Raw genomic sequence first — 22,481 nt, forward strand, 5'->3', positions numbered from 1 at the left:
GGATTTTCTCGATACATAATAATGTCATCTGCTAATGAAGTTTTACTCCTTCCTTTGTAATATTTATGCCTTTTTTAAATTTTATTTTCTTGACTTATTGCACAGTTTCTGTACACTTCTTTCCCCCTTGACTAAACTGTAAGGCAAGATTTCTTGAGACAAAGCCCTATCATGGTGCTTTAAACATAGGAGATATTAAGAAAACGTTATCGTATGGTTTCACTTACTTGTGGAGTGTAAGGAATAACACAGAGGACGTTGGGAGAAGGAGAGGAGAAGTGAGTTGGGGGAAATCGGAGTGGGAGACAAACCATGAGAGACTGTGGACTCTGAGAAACAAACTGAGGGTTTTGGAGGGGAGGGGAGTGGGGGTTGGGTGAGCCTGGTGGTGGGTATTAAGGAGGGCATGTATTGCATGGATTTCTGGGTGTGGTGCATAAACAATGAATCTTGGAACACTGAAAATAAAATTACAATATTAAAAAAACAACTTCGGTTGACTGTGTAAATTATGATGGGGAAAATAATGAACTTAAACTGTAATTTACTCTTCTATATGATCAATGAACTACCACCAGGAGAAAGGGTGCTAGTTAAAACTCATTTTTATGAGTTGGTATATCTTTGATTTGCAAGTGTTGTTACAGGTGACTTGAAGACCCTGGGTCATTCTACCTGGTTTGTGGTTTTCAGTTCCTGGATATTTCTCTGGTATTGTGTTAGCATTCATTGTGTCCTTTTATAAGACTCTTGCCAAGCATTTTGAAACTTCCAAAATAGCAGTGACTGCTTCTCCCCAGGATAGCATGGAGCAGATGGATTCCTGGACCTCACTGCCTTCAGTCCCAATTCCCCAAGCTTCTGTTGGTGTAGAAAAAAGAATCTGCATTTTCGATATTACTGGAGTGAAGCCTGGGAAATTTTCGGTTTTGAGCCTTTAAATTCCAACGAGCAATGTTATTTTTAGATTTCTAGTATGCACTTGGGGTTTGTGAGTGAAATTGTATTAAGGAGTGAGGAAGAGGGCTCACGTAAGGGGGCGGTGGTCTTTTCCCAGTAAGCAGTCCCTCTTGCCTGCTCTGAAGATTCGTGGGACTGGGAAGTGGCAGCCTGTGAGCTGCAGATGCCCAGGGCAGGAGCAAAAGCACTCACTGGACTTTGATACCCATTTTTGCATTTTGGGTGCAGTAGTCATCTTTCTTTTATAGATTCCATTGTCCATGTGGCTGGACAAGGATGTTTCTTGCATTGCATGAGGAGTTTGTGTCTCAGGAGGTAATTCCATTGTTTCTTTGTTTCTTTGCAAGCTGCAGATTCGCTGTTAGCTGTATAAACAGTAAGTTGCTAAAGTATTTAAGGCAGTTTTGACTCTTGGCCACAGGGACTGCTCTCTGTTCCCCTTTGGTTGACAAATTAAACACATCATTAAAGAACTAGTGTATGAATGAGCTAATTATGTTTTGCTGTTTCGTAGGATCACTTTGAAAAATGAAAGTAACAGAGAAATAATAGACGAGAGAAAAATCAAAGAATGCATACCCTTGTTAATTTGGATTAAATAATAGAAATGCAGGCTGATTACTTTTTTTCCTAAACACTTGAAATTTATATATTTGGGTCTCTTAAAAATTTACGTATTGACATTAAAACAGTGTTCTAAGTATTCCTGTGATTATTATTAATAAAACACTTCCCTTTGCCCCCCAGCAACGGGCACTTTGCCTGATCACCTAAATTCCTACTACCCAGAAATAATTACTGTTTGTAATCATTGGGTACAAAATAATTACCATTAATTTCCATATTTTGTTTTTATGCTATAACTAGTGTTTGGAAATCTGCTTTTGTCACTTAACAATCTGTAATATGGCTATATTTCCATGTCGAGAAATACAGAGCTACATAATTTTAAGTTACCCAGGATACACTATGTATGTGTGTGCATATGTGTTGATAGGTATTTTTGTTTTAGATTTTTTTTTTTTACTATTATAAGCAACACTACAATGGGCATCTTTGTATATAAATCTTGAGGATTTATCTGATTAGTTTCTTAGGATGGATTTCAGGGAGTGGGATTTTGGGGCTCAGGCTGTGTATATTTTATCTTTCGATTTATTCTGCCAAACTCCCCTGCAGAAAATATGAATTCATTTATATTCTCAGCAACATCAAATTGAGAATGTTTACTTGTACCATTACTAACACTATTTATGGTAAATCTTGACTTGCTTATATTTTTGACTCCTTATATATTTGTCTCTTCGTGGGGATTGTAAGCTAAATTAACCAGGATCTATTGAGAAGACCCAAGAGCACACTAGGGCTCGCAGAGATGGGTACTCCGACTGCCAGGTGGGTGTGGCCCAGCTGCCAACACATCTGAGGGGGTCTGGGGGTGGCTGGTGTTGGAAGGGTAGAGAAAAGCTGGGGACCTAAGCCAACTAGTGCTGTTGTTGGTATGACACTGGCAGAAAGTTGACACCAGAAAGAAGTCCCTTCTCCCTCCTCTTACCTTCCACTCTCTAGGGCCTTGTGTTGGCACAGCCTTAGAGGATGCCAGCTGACAAGGGAGTAAATGACATAAATGTTGCGGTCCCAGCCTCAGCATCACAGAGCAGGAGAGAGAACTCCGGGTTGGAACTAAGGGACAAGGGGTAAAGAACCAGTTGTATTTCTTTGCTTGGGCTGCCCTAACAAAGTACCATGAACGGGGGGACTTCAAATGACAGAAATTAACATCTCACCGTTCTGGAGCTCAGAAATCAGAGGTTAAGGTGCTACCCTTTTTTTTTTTTTTTAAGATTTTATTTATTTATTTGACAGAGATCAGAAGTAGGTAGAGAGGCAGGCAGAGAGAGAGGGGGAAGCAGGCTCCCCGCAGAGCAGAGAGCCCGATGCGGGGCTCGATCCCAGGACCCTGAGATCATGACCTGAGCTGAAGGCAGAGGCTTAACCCACTGAGACACCCAGGCGCCCCGAGGTGCTACCCTTTTTAGAAGAACACCAGTCACATGGGTCAGGGACCCACCCTATTCTAGCATGACCTCATCCTACTTGAATTACAGCTGCAATGATTCTGTTTAATAAGATTGCTTTATGAGATGCTGGGCATTAGGACTTCAACATAGGAAGTTGGGGGAGTGCACAATTCAACCCATAACACCAGTACATAGACTTCTTTAGAACAGGGCCCTTTGAAGCCCTAAAATGCTATATTAACTCCTTTGTATTCTTCAAGTTCTGGGTACAAAGAATGTGCCTAATAATTATTAAATAAATGCACAAATGGTAAATTAAATGATATACATTCATCTTCAGGCTGTTAAGTCTAAAGTCACGTACGTTTTAAATTGAAATTACGAAGAAAATCTATCAGACTTTTAAATGTCAGATGTTCTTGTTTTATGAACAGTTAAATGTCATATGCATCCAGAGTATCCTGATCATTACAAAATTTAATCCTAAATTTAACATAAGAGTATAATAAGTGTGAGTTATTTCATCTCTGTCTATAATGTCAAATCTTCCTTTGGCTAGAAAATCACTCATCCTATAAGAAAAAGGGTTTTCAACTCAGGCAGACTGAAGTCATCTCAAGTGGGTGGAAGCTACTTGGTCAACAACTTAAGACCACAACATTGCTGTTTTTGGTTAGGATTTGAGTCTGGGACATAGGACGTATCTTTATCTTTTTTTAGGGTTTCTTCTGGGGGCCCAGGCAAATGTGATTTAGCATGGGCTTGGCACCTGCTAGTTTCCACATCATTCAGAAGGCTTTGTTGGTGGGCATTTACAACAAAAATGGAGTTGTCAGTGGCTGAACTGCTAAAATATATATATATATATATATATATATTTTTTTTTTTACAGCCGTGAATCCCAGGGTAGGTTTCCTCAGAATGCTGATTTCATGAATTGGACTTTTCTTTTCCCCAGCTTCAAAGAATGATATTTTCCGAATATTAAAGGAAAAGGTTAATTTAATGAATGGAATTAGGTTAGGTGACTACTCCTGCTTCTTCTGCCAGCAAGCACTTGCAGATGTCAAAATGAATGAACAAGAAGTCGCAACATTTTAAAACATTAATATGCAAAAGCAGACGATCTTGCTTCGTGCAACAGCTCATTTTTGTGGGCTTGGTGCTTCCTGCTGTAATTTCATATCGCATGAATGTATATTATGCTAGTAATTTGTTCCTAACGTGTGGGTTAGAATTCCATTAAGTTCTGCAAAATGCGGGGAGCATTGTGGCCTTTGAGCAAGGTAGATAAACTGTGGTTCTAGCAATTAGATTGATAGGGTTCCTACCCTCAGGGAACTTACCAAGGAGTAGGAAGTTAGGCGTTTGTTTAAAATGCCTGTGCACAAAGTCAAACCTACGATGGAGGAAACTAGTAGTCAGTGTCCTGGTTCCTGTGGTTTGATGTGAAACCATGAAACTCACCTCTGACTACTGCCCTTTCTCCTTCATCTCTTTCCTTTTGTGACACTTCTGAACTCAGAATGGGAGGGAGGCATTCTGGGGGAGAGATGAAGTCCTTAGCCTTGAAACCCTTTCAGGTCAGTGATGGAGAAAAACAAATATTCGTACTGAGATGTGCGCTGGAGCAGAATTGGACAAGCTCTGATGGACACCACAGGCTCTGGAGGGCCAGGTCTCCTGATCTTTTTGTTTTCCTGGGTCCTGGCAAGGGGCATGGAACCCAGTCAATGTTTTTTGCAATGTTTTTTGCATGCTGCAAGGGGGCAGCATAGTAGTCCAGGGGGTGTTCAGAGAAGGAAGTTATATTTGAACCAGGTGTTGAAGGACAAGGAGGAGAAGATGATGGTGTAAGAAAGGAATCCCTTTTACCCATATCTTTTGTCCCTAAGTCCCCTTCCTTAGATACCACTAAAATTTGAGTTATGGCCATGGATGTCATGTGGCCCTTTACTCTGGAGGGTGTTTCTTGGGTAAACTTCTTTCCCCCATATCTCAGCACAGGGCTGACTCAACGAGTTGTCAGGAGCCATGGGCAGGGAGTCTAGGAAACTGGACTCCAGTACCAGCTCCATCACTAACTTTGAGATCTTGAACAAGCCACTTAATGGCTTTATGAATAATAAGCTTAATGACATGGGTAATGTATTAAAATGTATTCTTGACTGACACTGGGCAATACCATATACTTACCAAGCATAATTGTGAGTTAGGAGGTTTATCTTACCTTAACACTGACTTTGTGTACATGGATTACATGTAAATCACCATTGAGGAGATGGACATCAAAATGAGGGAGCAGACTCATGATCTGAGGTTATGTGCAGGGTGGTGAGTGATTCTGGGTTAATTTGTAAGGATTCAGGGAGGATCTGTTTTAGTTTATTACTAATGGAGTGCCGAGGGTGGACTAATGCCATCACAGGGGCCAGGCTGAGCCAAGAGTGGAAGTTCAGAGCTGAGAGAATCCTACAGAGTGAGTGAAAATGAGGTTATCCGTTCTTCAACTGCCTATTACGTTCCCACTATGTGTCAACAGGGATCAAGACAGACATGGTTATTTCTTCCCTTTTGAAATTTTCTATCAAGGAAAACAGACAATGAACAAATAATTACATAATGAATGGATTATACTTATTATAATAAGTGGGAGGGAGGAAAAGAACAGTGTGCAATGGAAGCATAGTATAGAGACCTCACCTGATGCGTGTTGAGAGGGCAGGGAGCTGAGACAGATGAAAGAGTTGGCCAATGGGAAAATGGTCACGGGAGAGAGAGGAATACAGCAGGAGCCTCCTATGTGATGCTTGAGATGACAAGAAAATGGGTACCTTCCAGAAACCTGAAAAAGATTGGGACGGAGCATGATGAAGCTAGAAGAGTGTAGGGTGGTATAGGCTTGGGAAATGATTTTGGATTTTGTCCCTGGAGCACGGGCCACCTAGGGTGTGGTTGGGGTTAAGCAATTTTGGCCTCCATTGGGTAAGTGGAGATGAAGAGAAGTGGGCAGATGTTAGGGGAATTTCAGAGGAAGAATTGTTTAAATTGGGGATTGATTTTATGTAAGTGGAAATGAAAGAGGGGAAATATCAAGGTTGACTGCAGGTTTCTGGGTGGATAGAGAGGCTACTGATGAGAAACATCTGAAGGAGGTACAGGCTGGGTGGGGGAAGATAATGGCCTCAGTTTTAGGTGTTACACGTACATGTGAGGCATTTAAGTGGACATGTCGATCTGGAAATCTGGATTTGGTCTCAGGATGGGGGTCTTATTGGATTGTGGATTTAGGTGTATTTCAAAAATAAAAGATTGCTATTGTAACCACTTGAGGGAATGAGAGTAGGAATATAAGAGGGAGGGAGAAAAGGCTCTCTCTGTTGGGAGTAGAAATGAAGTAAAGGTGGGAAGGATAACAAAAGGCGATTATTTCAAACCTGAGCCCTAGAGCAAGCACTTCTGTTCTTATGAGTCAGACACAGTCTTAATTTGGAGGCTGCTGTGCTCTGACTCTGGGGCTCTTTTGATTTGACTTTAATTTCCCTTCCCTTCTTTTTTGAGTGGTCTGTGGAGATGACCCATGACATTGGGCCTTCTGGAAGGGTTGGCTTATTTTTCTATGGACTTTCTGAGTGGATGTACGGTCTTGGCATTAAGTATTCTTAACTGACACTGGACTTCCAAACTCCCTCAGAACTGCATTTCTTAGCTGATTTTTTATATCAAAAATTTTTTTGTTTGGTTATTTTTTTCCATCAAAACTGTCCTCAAAATGTCCTTCCCTTTATATATTTTATTTTTATTTTACCTAACAGCAGCAACAATTTATATTGTCTGTGTCAACTTTTCTTAATGTTGGCTTCTAAGGACCACTATTTGGTTTTTGTTTGCACATTAAATAAAAAATAGTGCATTTCATTTGGCAGTTAGAGCTTTTACTTAAAAATTTAAAAATAACGTGGATTATTTTTATGTAATATTAGAAAGTTACTACCAATCTAACCAAGTCTTATCATCTTATCAGTTCTATCTATCAACTCAGTTTATTCTAAAAACAATGAACTATATATATTTACTACTGTATGAATCTAAGCTTTGTAGGGGTGGTGTTTTTGTTAGCTTTGTCTGATGTATCTCAAGCTTATAGGAAAGTGCTTGGCACATAGGAGGTGTTCAATACATATTTATTAGGTAATTGAGTAGTGTGTGTCAGGAATACAGATAAAGGTGTTTAAAAAACATCAAAACATCAATATACTTATTCCACCATTCTCCCAAGTTGGTGAATATCTTTATGACCATAACTTTCAACTCTTTATCAGACGATAAATTACTTCTCTCCATTTTGTAATGGTTTTTTTTCTGAGATTTTTAATTTTTTTTTTTTTTCATTTGGAGCATGCTCCTCTGTTTACTCTTTTTTCTTGACTTTCTCTGTTTGTTTCTATGTATCAGATGAAATAGCCCCCTTTCCCAGTCTTGAAGGAGTGGTCTCATGAGGCAGTGAACTTTATTTTTCAACTCTGTTCTAGCTCTTGGTTATTTCTTGAATCTTTGTGATTGTCTAAGCAGTCTATTTTATTTTTAATAGCTCCCATTTGTTGAGGATGTGCCAAAACCTGGCCACATCCCAAAGGGAGGACCTTGGTCAGTACTTAGATTCAGGCCTATTGGAAGTCAGATCCTCAGACAATGGCTTTTAAAGTATGCAAATATGTACAATCCTGTAGGGCCACCTGACCAGGTGATTTGGAGGTGTCCCCTAGGCTACAGTCATAAAAATTAGGGCTCCAAATATGTATATAAGCACCTTTCTTTATTTCTTTTTTTTTTTTTTTTTTAAGATTTTATTTATTTATTTGACAGAGACAGAGAGAAAGCACAAGCAGGCAGAGGGAGAGAGAGATGCAGGCTCCCCACCAAGCAAGGAGCCTGATGTGGGACTCAATCCCAGGACCCTGGGATCATGACCTGAGTTGAAGGCAGCTGCTTAACCAACCGAGCCACCCAGGTGTCTCTATAAGCTCCTTTCTGAGAGAGACCTGTGAGCTGTAGGAAGACAGAGGGAGAGCACAAAGATGGCATCTGCCAGTGTGCATTCCCTGAGAGCTCCTCGGTAGCTTCCGGATGTGTGCTGATCCTGAAGGTGCCCCTCGGGCTGAAGCTCCAAGACAAGAAACTAGGCTTCTTTCACAGACCACAGTGTGTTTCAGGCTGCTCTCTGTGTGGTGTCCTGGGGGTGGTGGCCTGCCAAGCACTCATTCCCATTGTTATAGTCCCATGGGACCCAGGGACACAAAGTCATCCCCCCAACTCTGCCAGACTCCACAGCCAGGCAATCAAAGGGTGTCCCCTTGGCTGCAGCTGCAAAAACTGGGACACCAGATGTGTCCAAAAGCTCCACTCTAGGAGATCCTGGTGCTGCAGAGTGTGTCAGAGGGAGAGCATGAAGATGGCACCTTCCAAGGAAAAAGAAAAAACAAAGAGGTGGCACCTGCTCCTTGGAAGGTTAAGATGGCAATACGTATTTATTAGATAATTAATTTTCTGCCAAGAAAAACAGAAAATCTGGAGTTAAAAAAAAAAAGTCGAAAAAAGCCCCCACTGGCTTTAGCAAGGGAGAAGGAGAGCAGAGCAGGAAAAAATGGTGCTCACCAGCACCTCCATCCCACAGGGTATCCTGGTAGTTCTTCTCCCCTCAGGCAGAGGCTTTCAGATTAGCAAATGAATCTCTTTGACGTGAAGTCTGCTTGTTTTTCAGATGGCTGCTCCTGCCCTGGGCCCTGGGGTGAGTGAGGGCACGAAAGCCTTTTAAGAAGCATTTGTTGGCTATAGCCTTTTGGTCTTGTGGATGGGCACTCCATTGGTTTTCAAAGCCAGATATTTGGGGGATTGTCTCTTTCAGGTTCAGGTCTTAAACACTGGAGTGCCCCATGTTGGGGTACAAACTTGATTTCTTAGGGAATAGCTCCGGGTTTTGAGTTCCCTCCTGACTGTGGGTTGCTTCACTGTGGGTGGAGTTTATGGTGGTACCAAGTCTCAGCCTATCCTCCCTACCTCCATGTGGCTCTTTTCTTATTCGCTGATGGGAAGCAGCTGCTCAGCTAGTTATCAGGTCTTTTCCTGGAGGAAAGTGTTCCGTGTGTATCTGAGGATTCAGTGTGTCTGTGGAAGGAGGTGAGTTCAGGATCTTTCTTCATCGCCATCTTGCACAGGCTTCCTCCAGTCAGCAGATTCTCCCTGCTGTGGCATTGGATGAGTGGTGATGAGCTGAATTCCATGAATTTTATACTTTTTTTGGTTAAGAGTGTTTTGTTTTTGCTTTTTGGCCTCTGTGACTGTGGGGTTGCTAATCTCTATTAGCTTATTCAACTAATGTAGCTGGTAGAAATTTCAGCCCAAAAATGTAGACAAGTAAGAAATATTACATGTTTATTTTTAAAAATTAATTTAAATTTGACTTGGAGCTCTCATCTTCCGGACTACTGAAAATATAATCTCAGCTGTTCTAGAGGCCCTTTTCCTTATCAGGGTTGAACCAGAATGGAGAAAGCTTGTGGTTAAGGTACTTGGAATACAAATAAATGGCCTCTAACTGCAAATAGTGGGATCTGGGCATAGAGTTCAGATTTCTTGCCATAACACCCCCCCCCCCACCAACACACACTTTGCCACATCCTTAGGACATTGTCATGAGGGGGTGGTAAGGTCCCTCCCTCTTGTTGTGTCTCCCAGCCCCACCCGACTTATACTAGCCATGGTGGACAACTGTTGAAACACACCCATGAGCCTCTGTTTAACGTAATAAATGTATTGTATTTCCTCATGCACTGTTGAATGCAGCTAGTCTGGCTGGACAGCTCCCCCCTAGGCACTGACTCAGGGCCATGGGCTGTTTCCATCTTACAAATTCACTGTCTTTCAGGGATTCAAAGTCCTTTGCTTCCCACCATGTGGAAGGATGAAAAGAATATGGAGGATGGAACTCTTGGCCAGAAAGGGACACACAACACTTCCTCTCACTTTCCATTGATGAGAACCGTTGCTATGGCCTCACCTAGGTTCATGGGGGATCTGGGAAATGTGTCCTTGGCTAAGCAGATACTTCCCAGGATCAGTTCTATTATTCCACAGTTCTGTTGTGGAAAAGGAATATGAATCTTCAGTGGCAGGTCGGCTATCACTGCCCCATTCCATCTCTTTTGCCAATGTCAGTTAATTTTTACCCATATCCCTTTGTTGTCTTTAGGGGCACTTAGCTAATATCTTCAATGAACTCAGGTTTTAGGGAAAAAACATCAGAGAGGAAAATATCTTGCTAGAAACTTCACTTTGAACTGTGAAAAGCAAGATTTTTCCAAGAGAGTTTGGCTTGACTACTTTCATGGACCAAGGGAGAGAGACATACAAAGAGGAGAAACATAAGTTAATTTAGTAATTAATTACCTTATCATGCAAATATTTCTTGGACAGCTACTATGGAAAAAAAAACTAGATTATTTCAGAAATACTTCAGAAGACTAAAGGAAATTCAGCAACAAGATGATGGAATTGAGAGTAACTGGGCTGGCATAGGGAGTGACTTTAGATTGGGTAGCTAAGGAAGGCCCCTCTGGGGACTCAAAGATAACTGTTAGGCTGAGGTCCAAGACAAAAGCAGCTTTAGCCTTTTGAAAAGTGGTGGGAAGAACATCCTAGACAGAGAAAACAGTAAGTGCTAAGGCCCTGAGGCAAAATACAGCTTAGCTTACGGGAGGGGATAGTAGAGAGGCCAGAGTGGCTTGAACACAAAGAGAGAAACGGTATAGGATGTGAACTGAGGCTGGAGATGAAGGTAAAGACCATGTCACCCAGCAATTGTAGGCCATGGAAGGAGTGGATTTTTTTCTGGCGGTGGGTTTAAGCTGGAGCATGAGATCTCCCTGATCACTCTTGGGTCTGGCACCTGTCACTTGGTGTCCAGCCTCTTAATGAACCTGATGTACTTCTCCAGTGTGCACCTGGCATGTAAATGCACAAAGTAGCATTTCTCTCTCCTTTAAACATTTTGGGCATTGGATCATGGTAGATCACAAAATTAGTTCTCAGGTGGGTTTGTGGGTGAAACACCAGAAAATAAAGCCAGTTATATAGAACAAGGCTGGCAAAACTGGAGGACTGGAAATGTAAATGCAATTCTCCAGAACAGAGCAGATGTGATGGGTATGTTGGGAAGGACTCTGGCATCGTGAAGCCAGATGGAAACGAATATTATCAGATGAGGAAAGATAGAAGGGCAGGAGCAAAGGGACCCAGTATAACATGAAAGGGGAAGTCTTTTGCTAGATGTGATATTCTATATTTCTGTTCCCTTTTTCATTAGGCCCCTGGTTCCTATTGAAGGATCATGAGATAGGGTAACACAACAACATGTGGAATAAGGTCCTGAGCTACAAATTCCTCTGATTAGGAGGGGAGGGTACAAATGATACAGCTTAGGCTGTGGAAAAGGTGTATGATTAACTTTTAAAATCTGGTTTATATTATTTCACAATTCAAAATACCAGTGTCCTATGGTATCAGGAGGCGGTTGTGATGATTCGAAAGATAGTGGTACTTTCTAGATTCTCTTCCTGGAAAGTCCTTGTTAAAAAGAAATTATGTCAAGGTCGTATAAGGACAGTTGTGTGTGTGTGTGTGTGTGTTTGGGACAAGAATGATTCTATATCACTTGAAAGCACACAGTTAAAGGATGAGAAAAAAGTCATAGCAGAGTTAAATGTTTGGATTTGTTTTTTTTTCCCCCCAACGATCTAAGTTCTAGGTGTGATCTAAGTTTGGTGTACTGACCGACTGCCGATTTAGATTCAGTTTTTATTTTAAAATGGCTTCACATGAAAAAAAAGAGACAAATGAAAAAATATAGGGAAGATATTGGTTCCCGGATGGGAGGAGGAGGGAGGGATGGGCGAAACAGGTGAAGGGGATTAAGAATACGTATATGGTGATGAGCACTGAGTCACGTAGAGAACTGTCGAATCACTATACACCTGAAGCTACTATAACACTTTCTGTTAATTATACTAGAGTTTAAAAAAAAGTTAATAAATAAACACATACATATATACCTACCTGTGGAGTCTGACGTTACCTCTGGGCAGTTAGTGTCAGAATTGAACTGAGCTGTAGGATACCTAGTTGGGATCAGAGAATCAAAGAATCTGAAAATTGGAGAATTAGTTGTTGATTCCCTACCACATTTTGGAATGGCAATAAAAAGGAACGCAGCACTGATGCATGCCACGGAATGGGGGAACCTTGACAACATGCCGCATGAAAGAAGCCAGTTACAAGGGACTGCGTGTTGCATGATTCCAATTATAAGAAATATCCAGAGTAGACAAACGCAGAAAGGCAGACTGGGGGTAGACTAGAAAGTAGACTGGGGGTTGCCTAAGGCTTGGGAAAAGGGGGAGGTGGTAATTTGGAGGGACTGCTAATAGGTAGCATTTCTTTTTGGCATGGTAAAAATGTTCTCAAATTAGGTTGTGGTAATAGCTGCAAAACGGTGAGTATATTAAAAAAACAAAACCCACTGACTTGTACATTCTGGGTGAAATGTGTGGTATGTGAATTATATCTCAGTAAAACAAACAAACAAAAGATTGTTATGCAAATGCAATCAAGGCATTCAACTTTTTGGTATTAGCTTTTTTCACTCAATGTAATTCTCTGGAGATTGATCCAAATGATTGTGTATATTGGTACTGCATTCCATTTCTTTTTACTGCTGAGTATTCCATTGTACGGATGTGTCATGGTTTAAGTTATTTTAAAATCAGTACTGAGAATGAGCATCTTTTAAGATACTTATTGATCAATTGCTATTCTTTCTCCTCTGCATTCTTTTCATACCCTTGGCCCTTTTTCTACTTTCCCTTTTTTAAATTGGTCTTTTGTCATGTATGCTATGAATTCTTTTTCCCAACTTACCTTTGCTTATGAGGATTTTTGAAATAAAGTTTTGGACTTTAAATAAATAAATAAATAAATAAATAAATAAAAGAAAATGGCTTCACATGTTTTCCTGTCCCTTAGTTGTTCCGGGGTCTAGTGTGGTAGAAATAAGCCCAAATAGAAATGAGAGTTTGGGGCACCTGGGTGGCTCAGTTGGTTAAGTGACTGCCTTCAGCTCAGGTCATGATCCTGGAGTCCTGGGATGAAGTCCCACATCGCACTCCGTGCTCGGCAGGGAGTCTGCTTCTCCTGCTGACCTCTCTCCTCTCATGCTCTCTCTCTCTCTCATCCTCTCTCTATCTCAAATAAATAAAATCTTTAACAAACAAAAAAGAAAAAAAGAAATGACAGTTTGCATGTATACGAGGGAGAAGTCAGAGAGTGGACCCATTTCTCCCCAGGCATTAGGATTGCACAAACAGTTTGGAGGACTCTCTACCCAAGGCAGGATTTGTTGGGTCCACAGACATCATTTTTTCCATTTTAATTTCTAGAATCTGAAAGATTTCTCTTAGTCTCCTGGAATCTTCCTTTAAAATGCAAATAACTCAGACCCAGGCCATTGTCACTCAATACCTACATTATCAGTCACTGTTTCTGCTGGAATTAGTAGAAATGAGTTTAGGAGTCAGTGTCCTGTGACGGATGGAGAGGGGTAGAGCTGGGAGGAGCTCAGAGGGCATGGAAATTCGGTGTTGACAGAAGCTACAAAAGGATGACATCAAGGACAAGCCTCAGGCCAAATACCTCCTTCATAATTTGGGGCTGTGCACAGAAAGACTCTGAAATGTGCAACAGTTGAAGACTTTTCTTCAATATTTTGATTTAGCATCATTTTGTGCATCTCGCACAGGTGACTTGTGACTGTGACATAAAACTCAAGTCACTTTCTCAGAGAATAAATAAGAATTAGGTAGAACGCTCCTTTTCAGACATGCCCCACAGTGAGACATTAACCCTCACTGCTGACTTTCCCTCTCCTCCCTAACTGTAAGTCTTGAAAGGAAATGTTTTTCACAAATTATATTCTTTAAAAACTACATCACAGTTGTAATTAAATAGCTATTGATGTAATTAATGATTGCCCCTCTGGCTATGCCCAGAACCCCACAAGGGTAGAGCTGTGTCTTGTTTGTGCTGTGTCCTCCAGGTCCATGCCATTGCCATTCACAGAGTAGCTCAGTAAGGATCTAGAACTACTGAACAAAGCTCTAATAAATGGCAAGGTGGTATTAGAGAGACAAACCTCTCATTTTAGGCAAAAAGCTAAACTGATCTTCATAGCAAATGAATAAGGTCCTAGGAAACCACCACCCAATCTATAGCATACATTTTAGGAGGAGTAAGAAGGGAGCTGGCCTTCATAAGGCAAGAATTATTTGTAGTTCTGTGTCCTCATGATAATTCCAGATTACGTGACTGCCATGTTTCTTTTTGGACTTTTCTGTGCTGCCCGCATGTTGATCATTTCAGTATTTATTAGCCTGACCATTCAGGGAAAGGGAGTGTGAAGAAAAAGGACTTTCTATTTCCTTTTTTTTCTTTTTAATTTTAATTTTTATTTTTTTTAAAGATTTTGTTTATTCATTTGACAGATAGAGATCACAAGTAGGCAGAGGGGCAGGCAGAGAGAGAGGAAGAGAAGCAGGCTTCCTGCTGAGCAGAGAGCCCTACAGGGGACTCGATCCCAGGACCCTGAGATCATGACCTGAGCCGAAGGCAGAGGCTTTAACCCACTGAGCCACCCAGGCGCCCTGACTTTCTACTTCTTATTAGCAACTGTGTGTTGGGTACAGGAAAGTAAGTGAAACTAATAGCTGAAAGAATCCTGGTGGGTTTTCTAGATCCTTATTTAACGTCCTATGAATAATTGAGAGCCATATATAGTCATGAAATTATTTAAAATTGTCAAGAAAAAACCCCACGGCACTATCTACTTGGAAATGCATTTGGGTGGAAAGGTCCTGGATTGTTTCTTTGCTTTTCTTTTTTGTTTTTTGAGAGAGGGTGGTGGTGATGTTTTTAATATTAGAGCTCCAGTAGGTAACTTCTGTAGTCCGGGGGTGGGGGGGGGCGGGGAGTTTGAGATTGGGGATGAGCAAGAGTTAGGGTGCAGGTAATATGGGCAGAAGCTGAGTTCCAAAAGGCTCAGTGCCCCTCCCCTGCCCTTGGTGTTTCCCATTTAATCACTTGAGAGCCCTCAGCACTGTATTTATGCATTTGAACATGGAGGAATAGCCTCCCACAGGTCTGAAGCGAACATTCCCTGGTGCTCTGCCAGTAGCTGGGCAGGGGCTTGTGTGGTCCCTGGAGCTGTCCACAGCCCCGCCCCCCTCATTTCCCAGGGGGTAACAGGTAGCCTGCAGACAGGCTTCCTCAGGAGGCGGTGCCTGTGTTTGGGGCAGTGGAAATACATGGCGGATATGAAACAATGCCTCACTGATTCATATCAGAACAAAGTAATGTGACTCTGCAGATTAGCAGATTGAAATCTGCGGCGACCTCTCAGCATTTCTATTTTGGGACTGGAGAGCATCTTTCCAACTGTTTCTTTCTTTTTTTTTTTTTTTTCCACTCCCCCTTCAGGCCCCAAAGCCCCTTCTGCTTGTTAGCTTTCTCATTGTTTCCAGGGCTGTGGAGTCCACTGCCTGCGGTTTCTTGATTGCGAGGCTGAAAAGAATTGTTGTATCTGATGTTTTATCAGAGGCTGGGTTCAGCTGAAGAAATGTCACACTGAAGCAGGTCTTCCATAAATGCTGGTTGAATGGGTGGGCGCATGAGCCGATGAGGACATGGGGACAGAACACAGCCCCAAACAATAAAGCGTGAACTTCTGTGAAGGGAATCATTCTGTCCACTGGCCACTGTGCAAGGGCATGTCCCACTGCCACCGGTTAACTTGGCACACTGGCTCAAACATTCATGGCAGAAAGGGTGTGTTCCTGTTTGGCAGGTAATCTTGTACACATCATAGCGTCAATAAGCAATGAACTTGGCTTAGTTGTCATAGACAGTGGCTAGCTGGCTAAGGCATATACATGTATATATGTATTTTTCCCTTCTTTGTATCTCAGCTGGCTTGAGCAGCTGTGCAGGTGTTTGGCTATTTACTAGGATGGGCCAACTGAGAGAGATAAAACTCATAAGTTGTTGAATTCCATTTCACAAGCAATGAAGTACAGGTTCTTTCTGGTATTTCATGCAAGGGATAAAATAAAATATTTAGAAATTGTTTTTAATCTTAATATTTTGTTTCTAGGGAACACTTAAATTAAAAGAACTCTTTTCCTTTTATTTTGCTCTTAAGGGTCAACTCCGCTAACTTTGCCAAGTTGAAATATTTTAGGATTAGTCTCATAAATGTGTCTGTTTACTTGTACTCGGTGCTGTTGATTTAGCTTTTCCTTTAATTGGTTAGTTACAGTATTTCTTTTTTAAAGATTTTATTTATTTATTTGAGACACAGAGAGAGCGTGTGCGCATGTGCACTGGAGCAGGGGGCGGGGCAGAGGAGGAGGGTGAAGCCGGCTCCCTGATGAGCAGAAAGCCTGATGAGGAAATTGATCCCAGGACCATGAGATTATGACCTGAGCTGAAGGCAGATGCTTAACGAATGGACCACCCAGGCACCCCCCACACCCCGCCCCCCCTTTTTAAAAAAGATTTATTCATTTATTTGAGAGAGAGGGAGGTAAAGCACATGCACAGGGGGAAGGACAGAGGGAAGAGAGAATCTCAAACAGGCTCCACACTCAGCAGAGAGCCTGATGAGTCTTACAACCCCGAGATCATGACCTAAGCCGAAATCAAGAGTCCAACACTTAACTGACTGAGCCACCCAGGTGACTCTTGGTTATTTGCAGTATTAATGACAGTAAGTGATATTGAAGTTTCTGTTTCAATTCCCATCAAACCATCATTTATGAAAAGCCTTTCCTTCTCAAAATCATCATACTTTCGAAGTGCAATATGTGTATCTTCTTCCTTTTGTCTGTTTTTAGATATAAAATTAAAAATGATAAATCTTCTCATGCCATCCAAAAATAAGTTGTTCCAAGAGTAACTTCAGCTTGGCTTAATGTGTGTTACATTTCATTAAGTGTCTCTCAGTGGACTTGGTTAATAACTATAATTTGTGAATATAAGACTGGGTAAACATCTGAGGTATTCAGGATACAATATATTTATAATACATGTGTAATTGATTTTCCTTCACTGTTTCTTGAGTCCCTTTGTAGCAGGTGTTGGAAGGAATAGGAATGAATCATGTCCATCTTGAGCCATTTAATTGGCATCTGCTGTAGCAAGTGGTATGGGGGATAAAGGCAGGATCTCCCCACTTCAGGCATTGAAGTGGACTTGACCTGGCATATTCTTGTCATAATAGTGCAGTATAATAGTCGAGAGCAGAGACTCTGTGGCCAGATAGCCTGTTTTTGAATCCTTACTCTCCTACTTTCTACCTGGGTGAACTTGGGCAAGTTATCTAACATCTCTAGACTATTTCTTAATTTGTAAAATTGGGATTATGATAGTGACTACCTCCTAGGGCTGTTATAAGATTGAATGTTAATACACATAGATTCTGAGAACAGAGCCTGGCACAGAGTAGGGAGGAGGATAGTGGCAGTGGTGATCCAGAAGTGCCTGTGTATATTCTGGGATTGATTAATTGGTTCAGTCGTCCTGCAAAACGAAGAAGTTCACTGAGCAGGTACTTCATGCAGACACTGTGCTAGGCCTTGAGGTTTTGAAAGTCAGTGAGATTTAGTCCCGATCCCAAAGGGCCTCTCTGTCTGTGGAATGGTGTTTGTTTTTGACCTGCATCAACTGTAGAAGTAGAAAGGGCTCCAGCGTGTGTCAGGAAGGGAGGAACAATGTTCATACAAAGAACAAAAGAATATAAAGTGATTCAGCAGGTACCAGGTGCGTTTGAAGACTTGTATCTAGTTGTGCCATGGAGGTGTGGCGAGCCATCCACTGGTTCTTTTCCAGCTTTCCTTGCCCCAGTGCATCATTTGAGGGGTCTGCGAGTGGGTTAGAGGAGCATAAATCTGTTTCACACAAGTATCCTGTGGCCCTTGCCCTGAACCCTGACAGTGTGGGTGAGTGACCTTTGTCAGTACTGTCTTCTGTTCGTGGAGTTCCTAGAGCTCTGGGGCTGGAAGATGGAAGAGGAAGAGTTAATCCCAGGGCTGCAGCAGCTGAATATACAGCATAAACAGCATTTGGAGATGAGATCACTTCTGTTTTGGGAACCTAAAGGCAAACACAGTTGCATTTGTTCGTGTAATCATTGCCTTGTTTGAGATTGTTTATGTTTAGAAATTCATGTCAGAATATTTATCAGTTGGGGTACAGAAACCAACTCTGGTTACTTCAGCCAAAAAGGAATCCACCGGAAGGCCATCCTGCAACTTCTGAAATGGAAGGAAAAGCATGAATGGTGTATAAGTTGGCCTCAGAGAGGAAGCTGGGCAGCTTTGGGGCTCTGAATATTGGGCAAGTAAGGGATAGACTTTTCAGGACTTACATCAGGATGAACCAGCTACAGTTGTTTCCGTCCGGACATTCTTTCCCTGGAGATTCAAATTCCTGGAAGAACAAGTTGGCTGGGTCATTTTGCCTATCCCCTTACCGGAAGGCCCACCCAGACGGCAAGCAGGGGCTGCGGCTAGTTCCGGTGGATGTTGGGAAGGCAGACATTGACAGCTGTCTACCCGTGATGAGGAAATGACAGTGTGTTTCTCAGGCCTCCTTCTTCCTAATCCTTCTGGCTATTTAGCCTTAGATAATCTACCAAGAATACTTTCGAGCTTTTAGAGCACAGCTTAGGGTTGTGGTGGAAACGTTGGTAACTCTGAATGAGCAGTAGAGAGGCAAGAGATGAAGCTGTGGATCTCTGAACACAAGGGTGTGCTCAGAGTGGCTTTATGACACACTGTGGAGAGAAAGATGTAGATTGGAGATGGTGGGCTTCCTCGGTGTTTTCTCTGCCCGAGGTCTGTGTTTCTCTCTGGCTTTCCCATGAGTGGTTAAAAATTCTGAAGTTGCATTTAAATAACAGTCTGAAAAATATGGCCGTTTATCTACTTATTCTGGATCATGTGGTGATACTTAATACCACAAGCATTAATCCTTCTCTTATTTTTGGTGCACTGGGTTTTCTGAAGCGTTGGCTCCAAATAGAAATTCATTAATTGTCATGGTCTCAGGAGAAAAAAATAGAAGCTGGCTTAATACAAAAATAATGTGTTTGCACCAAGTACAGACCAAATGATATCACCGGGTGCTGTTTTTAGAAGAGAGAAAAGCATTTGGGAAATGGGGTCTTCCTATGGCTTATAGCAGGGTAGGCGTGATGAACGCAATGGAAACTGGACCCTAGGAGACAGCACCATAGTCAAATTGAAAGCAGCAATTTAGTTTCAATGAAACAATGTAATCCTTTACATGCATTAATGGTATTTTGAATTTTATTGGCTTTGCAGTTTTGTCTGGGTTTAGTTTGCCCATTTGCTTTAATAGTGGCATAAGACTTACCAGTGCAGGATATATTTAAGCCATTTTATATTTCTATATATCTAAGTGAATTATAATAAAAATAACTGGCCAACTCTGGAGGTCACTGAGGAATTTTGTTTTATTTAAAATAAAAGGAAAGAGGGGCGCCTGGGTGGCTCAGTGGGTTAAAGCCTCTGCCTTTGGCTCAGGTCATGATCGCGGGGTTCTGGGATCGAGCCCTGCATCGGGCTCTCTGCTCAGTGGGGAGCCTGCTTCCTCCTCTCTCTCTGCTTGCCTTTCTGCCTACTTGTGATCTCTGTCTGTCAAATAAATAAATAAAATCTTAAAATAAAATAAAATAAAAGGAAAGAACCTTATTCAAGTTTTGGAAATGCTGGTCTGTGGGAGACACTTGCTGCCTCTCCCCAGTACCTCCATGGAAGGAGTACCCTTCCTCATCCCCGAGATGCTGGGTATGGCCATATGACTTGCTTTGGTTGGTGGGATATTAGCAGACACAAAAACAGAAGCTTGAAAGGAGCATGTGGTTTGACTTGGTGTCTTGTACTTCTTTTCTCTCTCTCTGGAAGAAGATCATGGCTCAGCTGCTATTGGTCCCAAAGAGGATGACAGACATGTAGAGCTGACTAGAACCCAGCTGAACCCAACCTAGATTAGCTAAACTCTAACCAGCTGACAGATGGGTGAGCAAGAAAGAAATGCTTAGTATTGTATGATCTGTGGTTGTTTGCCACACAGCATTATTGTGGCAATAGCTGATTGTTAAGCTCTAGCGTATTGACTAGTTAGCCACACTGGAGTGAGTAAGCTTGGATTTTATTGAGCACTTACTACATGCCAGTTGTTGTTGGTGCTAGGGCTATAGCATCAAAAATACATACCAAGTCTCAGCCCTTAGCAAGTATGCATTCTAGCGGATGATCAATAATTTTTGTTTGACTACTTATGTATCTGATGAATGCTTTGTTTTTTCCCTTTTCCAAATAAGCAAACTAACTTTCTCTGACATGTTTGGAAAGTGACAATTATCTAGATAGATATGATCTTGTCTGCATATGGATTTTATATTGAACAAAACAGTCAGGAAATAACTTGACTACTGATGTTGCCACCATTATCATCAAAACTGTCTCCATTAAGGCATTTACGGCTCTTGACTCATGTCTAGAAATGTCTAGAAAAGAACATAAAAATAGATAAAAAAAATAAGAACATCATCACTTTGTCTACCAATTTCACTCTTGCTTGATTTTGCTTTATACAAAGTTTTGACTGGGCTCCTTAACTAAAAATAACCTCTCCGTGTACGTGAAATTTCACCGGGGTAAATGGCTGCGTGTGCACTTATATTTATGCATGTCTGAAAATTCTGCCGACTGTGGAGGTCGGTGGCGGCTGGTGTGGAATGAAAACATCATCCTGGGAAGGGAGTTTGAATGTAATGTTGAATACGTTAAAAAATATTATTCAAATGACTGGAAAGTTCAGTTTTATGAATTCAGGACTATTGGGAATCAGCAGCAATAATTCACATTTCTTACTTCACTCATGGAGAGTGGGGCTGAAAGGCAGCTGTTAAGTATTCAATCCTCGGAGGCCTGAAAGCCGCAAGGCCCATTTCAGGTTTAACTCCCAGGAAGTAAGGCTTGCTTGCCCAGATCAGTGCTGGATAGATGATAACACATAGCAGCCAGTTTGAGAAATCATTTCTTGCACTTTGGAAGGTAGGAAAATTTGAACTCTTTTGCTTTGATGCCCAGGTCCCTTATGTCTAAGGCCTCATGTCAGTGGTCTAGGGCTGGAGGGGTAGCCCTACTGACACAGTCATGAAGTACTTGGATGTCCATCAGAGCCATAAAAGATCTTTATCCACCCACCGTGGGGAGCCATTGGTAAGGAGAAGTCTCAGAGAGAGTTTGGCTCACCCTCTGCCTGTTCTGCAGGTAATTGTGCTCTGGCTAGGCTTAATCCCTGTAGTCTTTGGTCTGATGTTCCTTGTTCTTTCTCAGAACCTCTGCTTTATCTCACTGTTTTTGTTTGTTTCTTTGCTTGGGGCAGGGGGAAAGCAGGGAGGAATGAATTGTAAGTGTGTGGGACTTTTTGCGGGGAGGAGTTGGACCCTCTTGAGTCTGAAAGAGCCCAGGCAGACTAAGCAGTGAGAAATGAGGAGATAGATGACTCTTGCCTTGTTTCCAGATGTAAATAATACCGCTAGACCATGCAGAATTGGGAGGGAATTTTTAGCTCTATTTTAGAAACAGTTCACCCATTTAGAAATGTTTTATTTCTATGTAAATGGTTCACCCATTTAGAAGCGTTTGATTTCTATGTAAAGCAGTTAATATTTTCCTTCTGATTGAGTTAAGCCTAAAGCATTCAGGACACGGTTGCCCAATTATAATGTGATCTCATCAGATCTGCTCTCTAGGCTGTTAGATTCCCTGGGTTCTCTGGTAACCCACTGCTTCCCAGGACCTGGATGCCACAGCTAGTCTGTTCTAATTATCCGCCTCTGGGATCCAGTCATGGGAGAGGTGTTGCAAGGTCAGAGGGAAAGGATTAGTGCTGGGGAAACTGAAGCTGAAAAGAGAGTTTGTTTCTGAAAGAGAGATCTCTGTGTGCTTGGGAAGGGAAGGAAAGAAATCATTTTTACCTGGGGCTTAGGCTAAGGGATGCTGGCCAGTGCCTGGATGCAGAAGTGAGGTCTCCTTTGACTGTACAGAGAAGCCAGGGTTGTCTGAACCAGAGGCCTGGGGTAAGCCTTGCCCTAAATCAGTGGTTCTCAAAGTTCCCAAGTGGTTCTCAATGTTCTGGCTGGCATCTTCCAAATCCCTGGCAATTTGTTAGACACGCAACTTCACAGCCCTGTTCCAGACCTGCTGAATCAGATGCTCTGAGAGTCTGGGGGTAGGGCCCAGACAACATGTTGTAACAAGTCCTCCAGGAGACCCTACATTGTCGAACCATACCCTAAAGGTG

At 41.9% G+C, this 22,481-nt stretch overlaps 1 protein-coding gene across 3 annotated transcripts in view; it reads left to right on the forward strand.

The window, feature by feature from the left end:
• Positions 1 to 22,481, forward strand: part of NCALD (neurocalcin delta) — a 381,527-nt gene that overhangs the window by 54,089 nt on the left and 304,957 nt on the right. The window contains exon 1 of one of the 3 annotated variants that reach the window (XM_080802057.1): positions 1,077 to 1,275. The exons of the other annotated variants lie outside the window; for them this stretch is intronic. The gene's annotated coding sequence lies outside the window, so the exon portion shown is untranslated. Of the gene's footprint in view, positions 1 to 1,076; positions 1,276 to 22,481 lie in introns of those variants that run through there. 3 annotated transcript variants of the gene reach the window in all.

The sequence above is a fragment of the Martes martes genome (assembly GCF_963455335.1).
Source record: "Martes martes genome assembly, chromosome: 4".
Lineage (NCBI taxonomy): Eukaryota > Metazoa > Chordata > Mammalia > Carnivora > Mustelidae > Martes > Martes martes.